Source organism: Peromyscus maniculatus, chromosome 14 (assembly GCF_049852395.1).
Source record: "Peromyscus maniculatus bairdii isolate BWxNUB_F1_BW_parent chromosome 14, HU_Pman_BW_mat_3.1, whole genome shotgun sequence".
In the NCBI taxonomy this organism is placed as follows: domain Eukaryota; kingdom Metazoa; phylum Chordata; class Mammalia; order Rodentia; family Cricetidae; genus Peromyscus; species Peromyscus maniculatus.
Window position 1 is genome coordinate 17037859 of NC_134865.1, and position 19293 is coordinate 17057151.

At 40.3% G+C, this 19293-nt stretch overlaps 1 protein-coding gene across 11 annotated transcripts in view; it reads right to left on the minus strand.

Annotated features, from left to right (window-relative positions):
- Positions 1–19293, minus strand: part of Npas3 (neuronal PAS domain protein 3) — an 846664-nt gene that overhangs the window by 495862 nt on the left and 331509 nt on the right. The gene's annotated exons all lie outside the window — the stretch shown is intronic.

A 19293-nucleotide genomic window follows, 5' to 3' on the forward strand; every position in this document is an offset into this window, starting at 1 on the left:
CACTCCAAAATTAGGTAAATGTCTGAACTCTGAAACACTTATGCTATGGCTCTGAGCATTTCAGGTCAGAGAGAGTCAGCCATGTATACATGGGTTTAAACAAAATATATAAGAATATACAATACTCTTCCAATAAAGCACAAATGTGAGTCCACTCCATACTCATTCCTAGGTCAATGGAATGTAAATAAGCCAAGCATCAAATACTCACTGGCTCACTTTTCCTGAACTTAAAAATACAGAAAATTCCAGGAAGAAAGACCCAGTAGAAGGATTCTTCAAAAGTATTGGGTCAACTCTGGCAGCCATCTTACTAAGTAGATAATATGATTGTTTATTACATCAAAATAATAAGCTCACTGGTGGAAGGAAAGGGGTGGAGAATCCAGCAACACACTGTAGCCTTTGTGGACTATTTACTGATGGACATAGAAGTCACTCAAATAAAACTATGATATTCCTATTTTTAAAGGCCATATAACCTGGGTTCAGTTGAAACTAATCTCACTTCCAATTACCAATTTTAAGATGTCTTCCACATATCCTTAATTGTGATAAAAAAAATATACAAGAAGTATCTGCTTGATTTGTTTTAAAAATCAGGCGCGACTTTTGATTTGCAAATAATCACCAAGTTGCTAAAATTCAGACTAAAAATGAAATCAATTTCAGGAGGAAACATGACCCTTCCCCCTTCTTTTAGTCTGCAAAGGATAAAAGCATCCTGTCTAGATTGGTCAGCAGTTTGACATTGATCTGCACAGTGGCGTTTCATTAAAAACAGAACTATTTTACAGGATTTAGGAAAATTTGCAGATAATTTATTTTAATTAGTTTCTTCTCTGGCAGGTATAGCTAACTCAAGCAAAATAAAATGACTATAAAATAAAATAATAACTTAATGGAAAATAGCTATCATATTCATTCAGAATACTATGATAATTCCCTCTCCTACTTCTTCAGTTACACTATCCCCAATCCCACACTTAAAACAAAACCAACAAACCAAATGCCTACCTTCTTATCAGATTCCAATCTAAGTCCTTCCCTTTCCCCAGGGCATATTTGCCTAGTTATCACTGTTGCCTGCCCATGTTTTCCTAGGAGTTTTCCCAAGACCTTAAGATAAATCATTAATAAAAGCTGGAATTAAAATTGCATTGGATTCCTTTGTTCTATGCCACAAATTTCCTAACAGTAACAAAAGCACCACTTACATGGAAGTTGTTTTAGCAAAAAGTATCTCCCTCCTAAGTCCTAGCCAAGAATCTATTTTGCCAATCACCTGAATCACCACTATCATCCTTTCACCTAATTACTCAAAACAAGCCATTCCAACACCACGCCCTTCCTCACTTCCTCCGCTTTACCCCTCACTTCCTCCGCTTTACCCCTCACTTCCTCCGCTTTACCCCTCACTTCCTCCGCTTTACCCCTCACTTCCTCCGCTTTACCCCTCACTTCCTCCGCTTTACCGCTGTTCTCTGACAGTGCGATACTATTTTGAGGTTTTATTGGGATTTCTCTTATTTATAATTTTAGATTATCAAGTTATTTTGTTAATACTAAAAAAAAAAACTAAAATGGGCATTTCCCATTATTTCCCCTCAAAGTCTTAGAAGATCTAGGAAAGAACCGAGAAACAAAAGGATAACCTAGAATAACTTACTAAACAGGTGTAGCAATGATTCTTGAAAAACAGTTTCTTCAAGCCTAACTCTCATCAGTTACAGCATGAAGAAGAGTTAAGAGATCCACCTGATAAATTCTTGATAAAAACTGATATTCCTACTTTGAAAGTATTATGTAGATTTTTAAGTAGGTTAAGTTTTGAGTAAGTTCTGATTTTCTCTGGAAAGTGTAAATCTATAATTGGCTCTCCTTCCACACAATTATCCTGACAATTACTACAGCATCCTCCACACTGCTGCTGTTATTAAAAACTGCAAGGAACTTCCAGAAGGAATATCACCACACTACTCTGAGGATTAAATAAAGAAAATCATCAGGCTACAAAATTCCAAACTGTGTCCTGTAGAGTTGGGTACAAGTCTGGAGGCCTAAAGTCGTCAAATATGAACCACATTTCTAGTAGCAGGGTCCTGAGAAGTCGAGTTTAAACATGATAACGTTGCCATTCAATTTGAGCAATGCCGCCCGGACTGATAACACGTTTGGTTCTGAAGGAGAGCAAGGAAAGGTGGAGTTGCTTACAGGTTCTTCCGAACACAGAACCATCCTGTGATGATAAAATATGGACTATAACTGCGAGGCATGGAAATATGAAACGGTAAGGGGACATGAGAGTGAAGGCATCCCCCAGCAAGCTCTGGACCAGGAGAACTAACATCTCACTAGTTTCCCAACTAGACTCTCAACGAAGTTACTGCTGGGGAAGCTGGCCTAACTGCAGAGGCTTCCTCTCACACAGTCCAGATTCGTGTTCTGTTTCAGGTCCTTTAAGGTCATTTTCAACTATCCTTTTTCAAAACCCCCCCCAAAAAAATATTGCTTCATTTCAGTTTCTTTTCACACTTTGATACATAGATTCGAAATGACAGTGAGAATCCACCATCCCTCCCGTTTCCTATGGTACAATTCATTTCAACTTTCTTCTCGCCACCACTGACCCTTGTTAATTTCAGGATTCTCATCTATCATTTTCTGAGTTTCACTTAGATCCCAGCTTCAGGACTAGATACGTCATCAGTCTTTTAGACCTTAGCCCATGGTCCTTTCACCGTGACCTCCGAGATTGCTGTGTGCTTCCGAATTCCATATTCTCCCTGCTTCCTGAACAATGCCAATCTTACCAGTAGAAACAAAGTCCCTTCTCTTATCCACTCACACATGGAAGTTGTTTTATAAAAACACTTCCTCCTAAGTTCTAGTCAAGAACCTATTTTGTCCATTACCTTAACCATCATTTAATAATTCATCTATTTACTCAAAATATATAACAAGAATCTAGTTGGGCCCTGAGAGTATGTTTGGTGAAGCAAACAGACATAGGACCTGCTTTCATAAATTCAACAGGCTGAAAAGGACAACAGAACATATTAACTCACACATGGTATCAGAAACAAGTCCACAACATCTTGGCTCAACTGTTGCTATCCTTCTTATTTGAAATTAAATTCATGTGGCTATAAAAAAAACACTAGTAAATATTGATATATTATTGGGAAACAACTATAAAATGGTGAAATACTAAAAATCAATATCCTAATGACAAATGACTTAAGAACAAAATTGTTTCCATATATTCCCAATACTGAATTGTTTAGAAAATTAAGGATTTATACTGTTGATTGGATTTATCCATAGTACTGTTCTCTCATATTTAATGGTTGAACATATATATATATATATATATATATATATATATATATATATATATATATATATAATCAGTGTCTTAATAATGTTACAAATGCACTATCAGGTACTTAAATCTATACAGTGATGACATTTTTAACCTTCAAGCTCTCCAAGTACCTATACCATGCTGGGCTTAGGAAAAACCAGCAGAGAGCATCCCAGAAGACCACCCATTACATCCCTCAAGTTTGTCAGCATGATGATAAAACTTTCAAGCTTTTCAAACTTTAAAACGGAATATATCTTGCATGCTTCAAGTAGCACGCTGCAGAGCTCAAACTATGCTAATTTAAGGGTGGCTCCTGCTTTACAGTGGCTTTGCTAAGTCTCAAGAGTTCAGTCAGTATCACGAGTTCATTACATTAGCATGGCTGGTGTCATGTGGCAAGTGCTGAATGAGCATATGAACCTCAGCCTGCAAGATCCAAAGTAAAAAAGATGAGTTTAAACTCAGACACACACATATATGTACACATAAACATCATCTATCTATCTATCTATGTATCTATGTATCTATCTATCCATCCATCCATCCATCCATTCATTCACCTATGGAAACAAGATTTTTCTAAACAGACGCCCAATCAAGCAACAACACTTTCACCTGCAGAACTCTACCCTAGACATTTTAAAAGATTCTTATATTTTTGATTAAATAAAAACTGAAATCTCTTAAAAATGTTACTACATCATTAAGTATTTTTCAACCAAAAGGAATGGTATTCAAAGTCCATTTTAATTAAGAGTTGGAGAGTGGTCTTACTTGGATCTCTGGAATACAGGCAAAGCCTTTCATTCTTCAAATGTACAAGTGAATCTCTCTGCCATGGTTTTGAATTACTGTAAGGATGACCCTCATGCATAATTAAATCACATCTTTTGCATGATCTATAACACCTGTGCTTGGTGCTTATCAAAATCACCTTCTACTCAACTCACTGTAAATTTAACTGTTTCAATAATCTATGACGTGAACCCAAGGACTGTTCTAAACACCCTTCTACATACTCATTTTATTCTAGTAAAAAGAAAGAAAAAAATGAGTTCCACATCTTTTTCATTGATTTGCCTTCATTTTGTAAAGTTATGCTCAGAGACATAAGCATCATCTTCCATGGGCTTCAAGCGCTCACTCTGTGAGTGGGTCAAATATCGCCTACCCTGACAAAGTCAAGTTTGCTAAGGCTCTGTTCCAGTAGGAAAGGGCTTGATTTTCTCCCACTTGTCCCAGCAAAGACCTCGCATGTGAATCCCTACGCCAGTGACTCAGGCATAGGGAATAACAAACCAAGTTCTTCTTAGAAGACTGAATCACAAACCCAGTCCCAGCATCACAGGGAGGAGCAACTCTATCAGACTTAGGGCTGAGCTGTGAGGCAAAGATGGTGTCACAAAGGACACTAAATGAAAACTAAAATGCTGACACTGGGACAAGGGTGAATGAGTGCTAGGTAACCCAAGTGGTCTATCCACCATCACACTTGAGCGGAGATGTGGTCCATGGACATACAGAAGAAGTACAGTTCTAGAACTTTTCACTTGAGTCCTTAATGATAGAAAGCCATTGGAAAGGGTGAAAGGGACCTGTCTAAGGCCCCTAAGTCCTGTTGCTTTTACTTAAATGGTAAGTTGTTTGATATAATTGGGCACTATTATACCACACGCTGGCCATACATGGCCATGCCGTGAAGCAATCACCATTATCGGATGCACATAGGATTGGCAAATAGGAGAAGGGAGAATTATTTTGTCCCCATTTTCCATTGATCAAATACCAGACATGTTTATTTAAAGTATGACTAGATTATAAATAGTATTTTACCTTTGTTCCTTTACACAGGAAAGGACTTCAAAGGTCAACCAACTGACTACAAAGCTACATTCTCTATACACATTATTCTCCCAGAATCCTCTGCAACAAAGACTGAGCTACCCAGGTGGTTCTCTTACTGCTACGCCTGCTTCTCATCTTGCAGTGCAGAAAGGTTGTAGTTTTCTCTTAAACAAATGAAACCTTGTTATATCTCTGTACCTGAGTATTATATATACCAAAGCCAGACAGAACAAAAAAACACATTGCCTAGGAGTCCAGAGGCCAGCAAAGCTGTGATTCCGAAGCCCAGAAGAACACTGTCCAGTCTTCATAGTCATGGATCTCAGAAGGGCAGCTCTCTTTGTCCTGGAACAGTCTGAAAGAGCCGACTCACGTGGGCAGCTTAGTGGAAATCACAGCAGACCTCTCACTTTGGGGAAGGCCTTGTGGATGTAGGAACTCTCAGATGTTCCTGATTGCACAGTGCGTGACTGAAGCTCTGGCATATGCATCTTTTCAAGGGCTGGAGGCAGGGACACCATCCTAAGCTGCCTGAACCCAGAACAGTTGAAGTGACACTGGCTGTGATGATAAATAATGCCTTACACAGTATCACGACAGCACAAGGCCACTGCACCCGTGAATGAGGGAGCCAGAAAGGTTCTCTGGGAAGAGCTGGAAATGTCAGTGCTTCCGATCTTCCCAATGGAAAGATAAGACTCTTGCTATATGGAAGCCGCAGGACCCCGGCAGCAGGACTACAGAAACCCAAGTATTTATTTCAGTCTGTGTGTCTGGTTTGGTGGTAGACATTTATTTCTTATCTTATATTTGCCTGCACTATCGTTGAATCAAATTACTGATGATCACAGGTAGAATCTGGCTATTGAGCAACATTTTTTTTTTTTTAGCAAGACGCACACTCAGCATTTCTAAGCAGAAAAAAAAAATAATGACAAATGAGAATAAAAGGAGATTCAGGGAAGAAATAAAGGGAACTGAACACTGTTACTCTGTATTTACAAATGCTTCCAGGTAATTATGATAAATGGCATTTATTGAGAGCATATGATACACAGCATAAATTTAAATGCTTTGTGTATATTCTCTTGGCTGATACAACCACCTAGGGCTAGAATTCTTCCTTTTGCAGGTGAGGAAGCTTAACATTTTAGTGATGCCATCACTAACGACACAAAAGGAAATGCAATGTGAAACAGGGAATGCACTCCCCTGGAGATGGCACCCAGAGCTGCCTGCTGGCCCACACAGAGATCTGCCCATGGCCCTCTATGGACTGCATCTTGCTTAGTGTGCCTAGCTCACCAGCTTGAGTGGAAATGGGTTAGACCACAGGTGGTTCCAGTTTTCCGAGCTGAAAAAAATCAGCATAATCTTACCCAGTCTGATGGAATCTTAAGCACAGCACCCACATTTGCATAACCCCAACTGAATATTTCTACTTACATGTGAACCCCCCCCCAAGAAAAACCCTCCAGAGTTGAGAAATTTTCTACTCGGAATTCTGTGGTCGTCATAGGGCATCAAATTTTTATGCAGGCTTTGCAAATCTGGATGCAGATCTCTATGATGCCAGCAATCACATCCACATCCACACATAATGGTGATACAGTAGTGGTTAGCAGCTGCACCCCAGGTGCCCTCATCTGTTAGGACTACATTATCTAAGACATACAGAACTCCACTGGGCTTAATAGATTTAAATCAATACACTAAATTAACCCCAGGAAAGAAATGTTGCTAAAGTGATGATGGGTAGGCAGACAGGGATCCACATTACAAGAGAAAATACCAACATTTCCAGAGGTTTCACTATAGAGTGAAGGAGGTGTGCACACGTGTTGGAAGAGGTGTGTATTCTTGAACATACACTGAATATTTATGTAAATATATGAGAGGGGACACTGTCACCATGGCAATTCCTTCATGAAGAAAAAGTGCCACCTCTTAGAGGACTTAAATTACCATTTTGTGAACACTCTTTACCTGGGAGAATTTAGGGTTGAGTCACTCTGTTAGTGTGGTAGCTTATGAAAATCAAGCCTATTTCCCAGGTTCTTAACCAAAGCTTTTAAGTTTTCACTGGTTTTTTTCCCCCTGGGAAAACATGAGGGGGAAAAATGACAATTCTCTATCTTTCAGTGACAGGACAGAACGTTGTATCTTGCAGTGCTTTGAGATTTTAGAATTGCAGTATGCTGCAGCATACATGATCAAGGGACCTAAGGTCCTTTGCATTTGTACAGGGATATCATACTGAAGTCTTAGCTGCCTGCAAAGGCCAGGACTCCACATTCCATCCACGTCATTGTGTTCTGTCTGCTCTGCACAGCTGAACATCACAGTCCTTCATCAAGAGAGCATCTAGAACTCTTAGTCGGCAAATGAAGCCTTAAACATTTAACCAAAACTTCTCACTATGTACCAATGGATATTTCTTTTCTTTTAAAACAAAAGAGGTTGCTAAGCACCATATATTAATTTTCCTGATTTTGTGACAAAATATCCAGCAGACCACACCTTAAGGTAGAAAGGATTTATTGTGGTTTCTCAGAGTTTAGTGCATAGTTGCTTATGTCTGCTGATTCTGAGACCCACATTGGTGAGGCAGAATTTTATAGCAGAAAAAAATTAGAGGCAGAAGTTACCTACTGCACTAAAGAAGTTATAGAAAGGAGAGAGGAGAAGAAGAAGGAGAGAGGCAGCGACAGAGTCAGAGGGACAGGGAGAGAGGGAAACAGGGAGGGGAGAAAAAAAGGGAGGAAGGGAAGGAGGGAGGGGAAGGGAGAGAGAGAGAGAGAGAGAGAGAGAGAGAGAGAGAGAGAGAGAGAGAGAGAGAGAGAGAGAGAGAGAGAGAGAGATTGATTGAGATTATGGTGAAAGCATGAAAGCATTCTCAAGGATTCTGGTATAGTGCCCTACCTTCTCCGGCCAGGTTCCACCTCCTAGTCTTTCCAGAATTACCATGTGGGAACAGAGGTCCCAGCAAGTGAGCTTTTTGAAGGAACTCTTCATATCAGAGCATACCCAAATTAAAATGTAGTAACAAGAGCCAATTATCCATAGCTAGTCATACTCATATAGAGACCGTCTGTAGGATTTCCCTTGGTACCTGAGCTGAAGATTTCTTCTTCAGAGTTGATGACAATGGCAAGAAGCAGGTCTTGTTTGTATTGAACTCGCTTTCTGGCAGATCCTTAACTCCTAAGAGAATGATCTAATTTTTGAAACCTTCCAAATTCTGCCTGGAAAGTTGTGAAATGGACAGAGTAATCACTGTCCAGTCAAACTGCTTATAGACTGGCAGACTTCCATATCAGGGAAGAAATTTTATAATGAAGTGTTTCAACAATGTTTCCTTTGGGTGGTGGAAATTCCCATAAATTTTAGAAATTTCCCTTTTCAGTCACCAATGTAAAGGACCTATGAGATATTTACCCTATTTTAGCTCATCAAAAATCAGGACTATCAAGACTTATTTGGGGAAATATTTAATTTAATGTTTTGCTACTGAATGTAATTAGCCTTTTTGACCATATTTCCATCCATTTTGAAGAAGAAGATAATGCCCACATTTTATTCATTTCTACAAGATGGCTAGAATAGTATTGTACACATAACAGATATTTGCTTTTTGAAGTTTTTCCTGCTTTCAGATATTATTTTTGTACAACTATATTTTTTAAATTGCAAAACATATAATTGACATTCTTTTCTAAATCTTAGTTTATAATGAATAAATAATAAATGAATAAATTTGTCTCTTTTTTCTATAAAATTAAAATTTTTTTGAATCATAAAAGTCACTGTCCAAACTCTATTCCCCAATCCTAAACATCCCCGCTGTTTTCATTGCCTGTCTTCCTACTGTGATGAGTACCTAACAAGCAGCACGCATAAAGCAGGCTGGATTTATTTGCACTCAGAGGTCAAGGGTGCAGACCTCATGATGTGGAAGTCCTTTCACAGGAACTGGTAAAACTCCATAAGGTTCCATCTAGTGTATGTATGGAGGCACTCTAAGGGCCTCCACCCAGGGACTCCAACCTTGCCATACACTCCCTGGCCTTACTGAATCTCTAGAACCACATTTCTCTCAGTCTGCCGGAATGGCCCATTTAAGTTCTCTGAAAGCATTTAAAGGTTTTTCTACCTCAACTTCCAAAATCTTCCACATTCTTCCCAGAAAACCAATTCAAATGCCCAAGAACTACATGGTTAGGTTTATCCCAGCAAGGCCTCAGTTCTCCAAGCCAATTTTTTTATTAAGTTGCTTGTCTCATTGTGATGACAAAAATGCTTGGCTAAAGCAAACTAAAGGAAGAAGGGTTGTTTGGGCTCACAGTTTGAAGGTTTAATATGTCATGGTAGAAGGCTATCATGGTAGATGACAGAAGATGACCACACTGTGTCCATGGTCAGGAAGCAGGAAGAGACAATAACCTGTTCTCCACTAGCTTTCTCCTCTTTCCTTCAGGCAAGAACCTCAACCCATGGTATGGTCCATCTGTAATTGTAGGGGGATGCTTTCTACTTCAAGTGACCTAATCTCATAGTCATTCTTAGAGACGAACCTAATCTTAGACATGCCAAGATTTTTGTCTTCTAGGTCATTCCAGACTCTGTCAACAAGGTTGATGACATAAACTATCACAATAGCATTGTTTTTTCAGGGCAAGGTCTTCTGTGATCCAGTTCTCTCATTTCTAGCTGACTTCAGAGAAGACATACTTGTCCATAAGTATGCTAGGAAAATGTTAACTACTGTTATCTGCCAATGTCTTCCCCTCTCTCCATTGTTGGCTATTCTAATCCCTGTTCATCTTCCAATGTTCAGAATTCCGTATCCCCTTTGTCAACAAGTACAGATGCCACTACTGTTAAAAGAAACCAATCACAAGACATTAGTACTTCAAATTAGAAACAAACAGTCTATCTTTACTTTCATGGATCTTGCGATCAGAGGAAGATATATATTAAGAGATCTATCTTCCTAATGGATATATTATTATAAGCAGCATGAGGGAAATAACTGAGTAATTGGAAGTACATAACTAAAAGAATGGAGATGTAGCATGGTATTTGAGTGCTTGCCTACATCTGCCTATATATGGAAGACCCTGGGTTCAAATATCAGCATGAAAAAATATAAATAATAGAAAAATTAGACCTAGTTTGAATTATTGTAAAAGCTGTCTTGAGAAAGTTATGTTTTAGATAAGATGGCAAATAAGAACAAAGAGAAATAAGCTAAGGAATGAGGCATCGATCTAGGGTAGGAACATGCCTCATGATAAGTATTTCAGACTACACTGTGAGCACCATGAGAAAGCATGGACATTTTGTATTGGGTCTTCCATGACATGCAGGAGAACAGTTGACTTTCTTTCTTCAATTTCATAAGACTCACATTTTTCTTATGACACCTACATATTTTCTTTGTTCTATGGCTATCTGTATATACATCCTCTTAAAACTCTTACCTTATTTAGCACTCACACAGTAATGTTGTCAACAAATGTCCAGTAAATGTACATTACCTTAACAGTCTAGCTTATTAATTCTGAACTCTTAATTGTTACTCGTTAAAATTAGTATTATTTTGACCTTTTGTTCTTGGCCATGATAAAAAAAAAAAGACTTTCTACCAATGTGTCAAAATCCCTGACATACACTTGTTCCCATGTGAAGCACAAGCAGTCTTGGTGATTTACATTTCTACCGAATTTTGGTCTTCTGAGCTCCCACCAGAGGTGTCCATTGAACTTTCTTGTAATGTTCTAGAACTTCTCTAAACTGCTTCTTCAAATTCTTCCTCTAAACCAATTTCAAAGACTGTGACTGCGTGGCCATGTAGCTCCTGCAAGGACGGCACGACTTTGCCCTGTACTAGTCAGACTCTTCCTCACTCACAAGTGCACGAGGGAGTGATGCGATGGAGGAATAGATAGTTTTAGTGCATAGTTTCAGAGATTCCAGTCCATTGTGGTTGGGAGGGTGTGGGTGAAGGGTGGGGTTCATCTCCTGGGTGATACTGAGGAGTGAGGGAGGAAGTCAGGCAAGGGAAGAGATGTGTGGAAAAGAAGGAGGGCCTCCTGCCTGTGGGTGGGTGTCACCAACATCCCGGGAATGCTTCCATCCCTTATTGACTCTTTTCTGGAAATAGTCTCACAGATTCAGCCAGGAATGTGCTCTCCCCATCCATCTGATCAAGCTGATTATCAAGCTGAACTAACAAACGTGCTTGTCTGACAAGCGGTTTCTTGGTCTTCCTGATAATGCTCTGTAGTTTTTAATATTCTGATTCATCGCGATAACCTGAAAACGTCTGAGGCTCTTGTGCCTCTAGTGCCACTAATACACTTCTTTTCTAAGAGGAGCCACCAGGCATCAGAACAAATAATGGTATCCCATAAGATGCATGAGGATGGTTGGAATGGGACACCAGTGAGCATGAAGTTTGGTCATTTGCAAAATGTGCCCCACAAAGGGAGGAGTCAGAGGAACCGAGCATGGATGCTCCCTCCAACCCTAACAATAAAAGCTCCATTTTGTTTATGCTTCTGGGTTAAGTATCTTTATAGAAAGTCTCTTCAGCTTTAAAATAATAATAATTAAATGTGAACTGGTTGACTAGCAAGTCTTTCTTCATACAAAAAGTTTCTTTTCTATGAGATGTATTTCAGGGCATACTGAATACCAGAGGGAAATAACTGACCTCTTCTTCTCTCTCTATCACACGCATACACACACACACACACACACACACACACACACACACACACACACACACGCACACGCACACGCACACGCACACACACATGCACACGCACGCACGCGCACGCGTATGTGTGTGTGAAATGTGTAGTGGAGTTGGTTTCTTACTTTTATCAGAGAAATGAATAATTAAAACTGAACCTCTAACAATACTGACCATGATGTAACTCTCCATTGAGAGGGAGTATAGACACCCAAGCAAGGACTTCCAGGGAAAGTGAAGGACAAGTAGACCCCAAATCTGAAGGCTTCTTGAGTTGGGAGTTTATTATCCTTTCTAATTCAGTGTGGGACCATGATATCCCTGGGCTGCAAAGGAAAACCAAGTTTGTCGAGGGAGCTGGGCTTTATTGCTTTGTGTAATAGGTAGCCTGTGTTTTATTGTTAACTGAAGAGTCTTCAAAAGGATGCTTTTGAATACCTCAGAATGCACCTTCATAAAAAGAGAAGAATATGTGTAATATGCTGGTGAAATAAATGAGAATACTCAGTGTGCATGCATACCGAACCAAGGGATGCCGGTGTTGTGGAGTACTGGCTCTGTTCTAAAATGCATTCTTTCTAACTCATCAGAGATAACACACTGGAGCATCTGTGGGCAGCCTCTCCACTTAGTGGACTCTTTAAGTCTCAAGAGTAATAAGGAGAAAGAATGGCATCGGCCACCTAGCCATTTGTCAGCAGCAGGTCCTGGCAGCCCCTGGTAGAAGCCAGGCACAGAGTTACAGGAGACGATGCTTACATTATTCCAGAACACCTTTGGAGTGTTTTTACAAAATGACAATATTGTTTTTCACCCATTTTCCCCTTAGCCAGATTGACAGAATTACAGGTTGACATTATTGTGAAATTTTATGATGTATCATGTTAACGGTGCCAGTTTGATTAGCCTTGATTGACAGCTTATACCTGAACAGAAAGTGAAATGCTTCAAAAATATAAAACCAGTAGCTCTTGCATGACTTTCACAATAAACAAAAACCCCTGGCTAATTTAACATTTAACTAACTAAGAACTTCATCCTAACCATATTCTATTAAGATTGCATTTCTTTCATTCTCACCTTGAGACTCAAGAGCTGGAGGAGAATAAATCCAGGCTCGAGTTATAAAATCAAGGCTCACTTCCTGAGACTTTAAATGGATTGAGAACAGATTGCATGTATAACGTTGCCCTGCTCTGCAATACTGTCACAGGAAACAGAATCACCTCTGATCTGGCATTCCTAGGAGAAGCCTAGGCTGAGAGAGGAGGCTTTCATAAACAGTACGGGAGGCCAGGCACACCTCTATCTGCACTATGGTGATGTGCCTTCATCTGTTACCCCAACAGCTCTAGCACTGGAAGCCATCTGGCCTGGTAAATTACATATAAGGGTTATACTTTCCCCTCTGGCTCTCCAGGGTGAACTAGACCTAATATTCAAACCGGAATGAGATCCCTAGTTTCCATTCATAGTAAAGATCGAAGCCATTCATATTGCAAAATCCAGACAGAGGTGCAATTAGACACCCCTGTAGATTGCTCTTGCTGTCTGACTCCAAAACAGCCATACAGAGCTGGACGAGAGCCCAATGTTCCCTTCCAGTCAAGAAGCTTCCGCTTGATTTCTTTGTATCTCTTTTGAACTCTATTACTGTGTTGCCCCATTTAAAAGTCCCAGTTGCAAAGGGATTATTCGCATGCTTCTGAATTCTGTTTGGGGAAGAATGGACATAGCGGTTTCCACAGAGTAAGTCCCTGAGCTGGGAGGCAAAGCACATTCTGAGGACCACATGGCTAGCTGGGGAAGAAAGAGAATCCTTTTAAAAACTCAAAATGAGGGCTGAGAGGATGGCTCAGCAGTGAGGAGCACTGGCTGCTCTTCCAGAAGACCTGGGTTCAATTCCCAGTACCCCTATGATGGCTCACAACTGTCTAAGTCCAGTCCCGGGGAATCTAAGCCCCTCTTCTGACTTCCATGGTCACATGGTTCACAGATATACATACAGGCAAAACACCCACACACATAAAATAATAACCAAAAATTTTAAGTTAAAAATGAACAGTTGTTTCTTTTTATTACAGACAATGGAGCAAGAAGGTTATTGTTGTCACCACCAGTTCTGGAATAGTCTTGAGGCAATCGTCTGGTAGGAATGGGGAGAACACAGCTGCAGAGAATCATCTGGACACACTTGACTCGCCCACATGAAGCACGTGTATCCATGCATTCATACATGTGAATCTAATATCTGCTAGTCATCCCTTAAAGTGCATCCCTGCACAGAAAAGCATCCTCAACTCCTGAAGACTCCATGTGCTGCAGGCTATCCCCTCCCAGCCTGTGCTGTCTGTCCGAAGTGTAGTAACCACTGGGTGGATTTTTTTCCTGTCCACTTCTATTCCAGGGCTAAACAGTTAAAACATGATCCTGGAGTGGAGAGCAGTTCTCTGGGGCCTATTTCCTAGAGTGTTGGTTTATATTCTATTAATAGCGTGAGCTGTGAATATTACACAGACCCTCAGGCTAACAGTGGACAATGTTGGTAGGCAGCACAAACACAGACAATTTAAGAAACCGTGGTGGATATGGCCACGGTTGTCAGAGTGAAACACCTACATGCATTATACTTGTACTCATTCTGATGTGACTGGGCATGAGGCCTGCACACAGTTTCTTGAAGGTTGTAGATGATGTCCCAGGGTCTCAGTGTGATGGTAGGGTAGAAAAAAAAATCTCTGGGTTGCTTAATTCTAGTGTCTCAAATTAATGACTTAAACTGCATAGTGGGTTTTTCCAGATTTTGTGGCTCTCATTTGTTGTGTGTTTACCTGAAGTATGACATACATGTGAGGAATGATCATGTTATCAGAGAACAGTGTGGTGCATTTGACATAAGGAATATATACATAGCAACTCTCAGTTCTTCAAATTCTTCTCAGTCTCCAACAACATGGTTTGACCTTAGCTTTACATGAAAAGAATCACACAGTATCATTCTTAACTGTCGACTCTCTTTTGCTGAACCTCATGTTTGAGATTCATCTATATCATCTCATGGAGTTGTTCAGAGGGCTTCTTGAAGTGGATTTTCCCTTGCAAAGATTCCTGTATAACTATGGTCCAATTTGAGTAAATATTGAGTTAAAACAAAACAAAACAAAACAAAACAAAACAAAACAAAACAAAAAACTTGTTCATCTCAAAGTTTCAAATCTAGGTCAGGGAAAGCGGATAGTCTGTATTCTCTGTCGATCTGTCTCTCCAGGATTTCACTGTGTGGCTCAGGATGGCCTCAACAAACCTCACCTGCATCCTCCCAATGCTAGGAATACCAGCATGCATCCCCACATGCAGCTGGGTAGGTTTCTCTTGAATCTTAGGTGGAAGTGTTGGAAAAGAGAGATGGTCAAGGAAAGGCGGGCTCAGGTTAACTCGTACTGGGGTTGCCCAGAAGACACATCAAAATGTGCAGGGGACAAAGTAAAAGAGCTCAGACTCTAAAGTGGTCATGAAGGTCCGGGACTCCTGGGCGAGGCAGACACAGTCAAACTCATCTTTTTCTAGGCTAGCATAAACTTCGGAGTAGGGTGGAAATACCCAGAGCCATTTTCACATAATAATCAGTAAGATACTGCTACGTAAGTGATATGGTCAGTCTGTGCACAGAACTTTTTCTTGGAGAGAAAAAAGATGCATACACAAAAGTACTTGAAAACACAGTGCAATATGTTGACAAGCATAAAATGGTAGGGCAAAATTGCAGAAGTTTGGTGGGACATACATGCTAAATTTCAGCAAACATGTTATCTGTGTTGTGCTATTGATTCGTTTTTCCAATTCACATGAACTCTTATTTCCTCTCAGCTTCCATGTTTCCTGCCTGGAAAGTCAAATTCATTTTGATTCTAAATTCTAAACACTTCTTCAGAGTGCTACAGAAAGCCAGATTACAGATCCCCTGATGTTCCTGGCCTTGCAGAATGATCCTAGTAGAGACGAGTAGAGACAGAGGCATTCAGGCAGAGGGTATGGGGTTAGTAAGAACCACATTAGAAGTGCCCGTGTGCCAGCCAGGCAGCCTGTACTTCTCTTTGTGTTCCTTAGTCTCTTTGGTTCTTCCTTTGTGCTCTGTTGCTCACATCTTCACCTTCCCAGGACCTGAATGCCTCACCTCTTCTCACTGTGGGATTTGTAATCACAGACAAGTACGGGGAGTAATCCCTGGGAATCCCAGAGCCCTTTGCAGCTGCTCTAAATTGTTCCATTAAAAAATTCGCAGTGCAATCTACATTGTAAAGCTTCAAGTTTAGCAAAAAAAGAAATGAGCTTGCAGTAAGACGCCCATGCAATGAAAGGCAAGGGCATCACTTCCAAGAGATGCGGGCATTTCAGGAGCGTTTCCACACAGCCTCTTTCCTCTACAAACAACTCCAAAATGGCAAAGTTCATTTCTCTTAACCTATATCCATACTCCAGCTATCTTTAAAATTACAAATTGCATTTCCAGGCTTTTGTAATCTCAAGATAAATATCCTATCTACAAATTAGATTTTTTTTTTCCTCCTAGCATTGCTAACCATGCATCTTCTGGATGACTCCAGGGATAACCACTATTCTCTGCCCAGGAAGTAGCTTTGCTCCCACTTAATAGTTGATTTTAAAGAAATCAGAGCTGCTATTTCACTATGGAGAAATAGCATCTTCCCACTACATCAAAGGGATATTCCTTTGTTTCTTTTTCTATCTTCTTCACAGTGGGAAAAGCAGTGATCTCAAAAGTCTCATGGTTAGAGCAAGTCAGTCCTCTGGCTGTAGTAGAAAAGGTTTTAAGAAAATACTGCACTTAGAGACCACCTAATAAAAAAAAACCCTAAGAACAAAGCTATTTCTGAGGCCTTATATCGTTGCCATTGCCAGTCATAATAATATGAAATAGCACAAGAGAGGAGATATAGAGTCAGTTCCTTATGACAATTTTTGTTGGTCCCATTAGAAGAGGACTATCTCCACTCAATAAGCACTAAGTATTTAGGGTCTAAGATTTCTTTAAATATAAAGCCCCTAGGTCCTAACAGTACATTTGCTCATTTGCCTCATGAATTTTTTTTTTTAAAAATGCATGATTAACATCTCCCTAAGCCTGACAGTAAGTAGAATTAATGAATAAGCAAAGGTACTACCTACACTAAGCCATATTCATTTCCACAAGGGGTTTAATTTGGCTAAAGATCTCCTGTCACACATGAGATACATCATTGTTCTGATGGAACACCCTGGTAAAAATCTTTATGTCAATAGAATCTGTGGAAGAAGTGGAAAGAACAATAGAATCAGGTGAATGATCATCTGGTTGGCTACCTGATCTCTGGAACTGATAACACTGGGCACATTTTGGGTACTGTCAGCCACTAAAGACCTGGCAGGGAAGAAAATGGCACCTCAGTAGCCTGCAAAGCCAAGAGGAGCTAGTGAAGACACCGCGTAAAACAGTACAGTGGGTGCTAGGCCAGAGTTAAGGATGGCCTGGGATACGATGGGATGCATGGCTTACAGGGTACCAGTGTAGGCTACAACAGAATGTTCACAGCTCACTGATAACTAGTGTGGGAAGCTGGAAAGGGTTGAAGGAATGATATACCAGACTCTCCCCTGAGTCATAAATGGATCAAAGTTAGGTTTTGATACAGTAAGGGAAAACAGTGTAGAAGGAGAGCTATCCAAGCAACTGGTAGAGCAGAAGCTAAAAATTCAAATGTTTAAAGACAGGGGTATCTGTAAAGGAGGCTGCCACATGGCTGGGGCAGGTTAGGTGGCAGAAAGAGGCAGTGTCTTAGTTTCTTTTCCTGTTGCAGCGGAAAAAGCAACTTAAGAGAGCAGAGTTAATTTTAGTCCACAGTTCAAATCATACTTCACCACAGCTGATAAATCCAGGCAGCAGGTGTTTGGAGCAGCTAATCACACTATGTTCACAGTCCAGAAGACAGGAGCAATGAATGCATGCATGCTAGTGCTTAGCAAGCTCCATCCATTCCCCTGCCTAGGGAATGGTACCACCCAAAGTGAGTAGGTTTTCCCACTCCAATGAAGGTAGTCAAGATAATTCTCCACAGACATGCCCTGAGACCCATCTCCCACATGATCCTAACTTCTGCCAAGCTGACAACTAATCCTAATCGTCATAGGCAGCATCTTAAAAAAAAATCCAACCAAAATCCTCCAGCAGTTGTTATTGTGGTAATGATGCTTAACAAGAAATGCACTGTATTTACAAATGTGTAAGTGTACCATATGTCTCTGAGATGAATAAAAGGCAACAGTATATGTTTTCCATTGATTCTGCCTCCTCCTTCCATTTCAGACATGGGTTATTGACTTCGCATGGTCAAGATGGGTTGGCATGAGGAAATATTTTACTCATTAACTAGAGGATATATCACATGCTATCCAGTCATCTTAAATTCACAATAAATTATTACTTAATTCATGGTCCAAATGATGGCCACTGGCCTTCTAATTTGATTAGCTGGTAGACAGATCATTTTCTCATCTGTGTCTAAAGAGGTGGGAAATCATAGCAGAAGCCCAAGTGCTATCATTTGTTTTCATTCCTCATGCCACTTGAGTTCAGCGTCTGATAAGCAGATCCTTAAGCTGCTCAGTGGTAATGCATGTTTCATTTAAAGGATGTTTTCATTTTTCATATGACTATGCTAGGAATGGAAACACAAGTGCTCCAGAAGTCCTTTAATTAATCGTGGAGAAGAAACATGCATGAAAGACACTTAGGAAGTTACATATTTTCCATCTCCTTGGACCTTTCTGAAGTGCACACTGGCACAGTGGTGACAGCCAGGCTCTGCAATTAGATCTGACCTGTTAGCTACAAGATTGTGGTACTGGTTACTTCCCCTCTGTAAGCCTCGCTCCTGCCATCTGTAATGTCAGGGAGCCTGCCAATACAGGAGTAGGGTGCTGAGAAGATGAAGTGTTTGGAGCAGTGATAGGCACATGGGGAGCATACATAAACACTGCATACTACTCAACATGAATTGCTCTTTCTGCACATTCATCTTTATCATAACGCTTTTGGGAAAGAAGACATTTTTAACTAATGTCATCAATTTGGGGCCAGAAATATGACCATCGCTTCACAATAAACATTATAAACAACATGAGAATTTAGTTGCTCCAAATGTAAGCGCTATGACAGAGAGTCTTCAACCCCGGGATCATTAGATGTAATCCACATCTGATTTCTTACCCACCCCTGGCATATACCATCTACATTTGTCCAGAAACTTCCTGGAATTGTGTT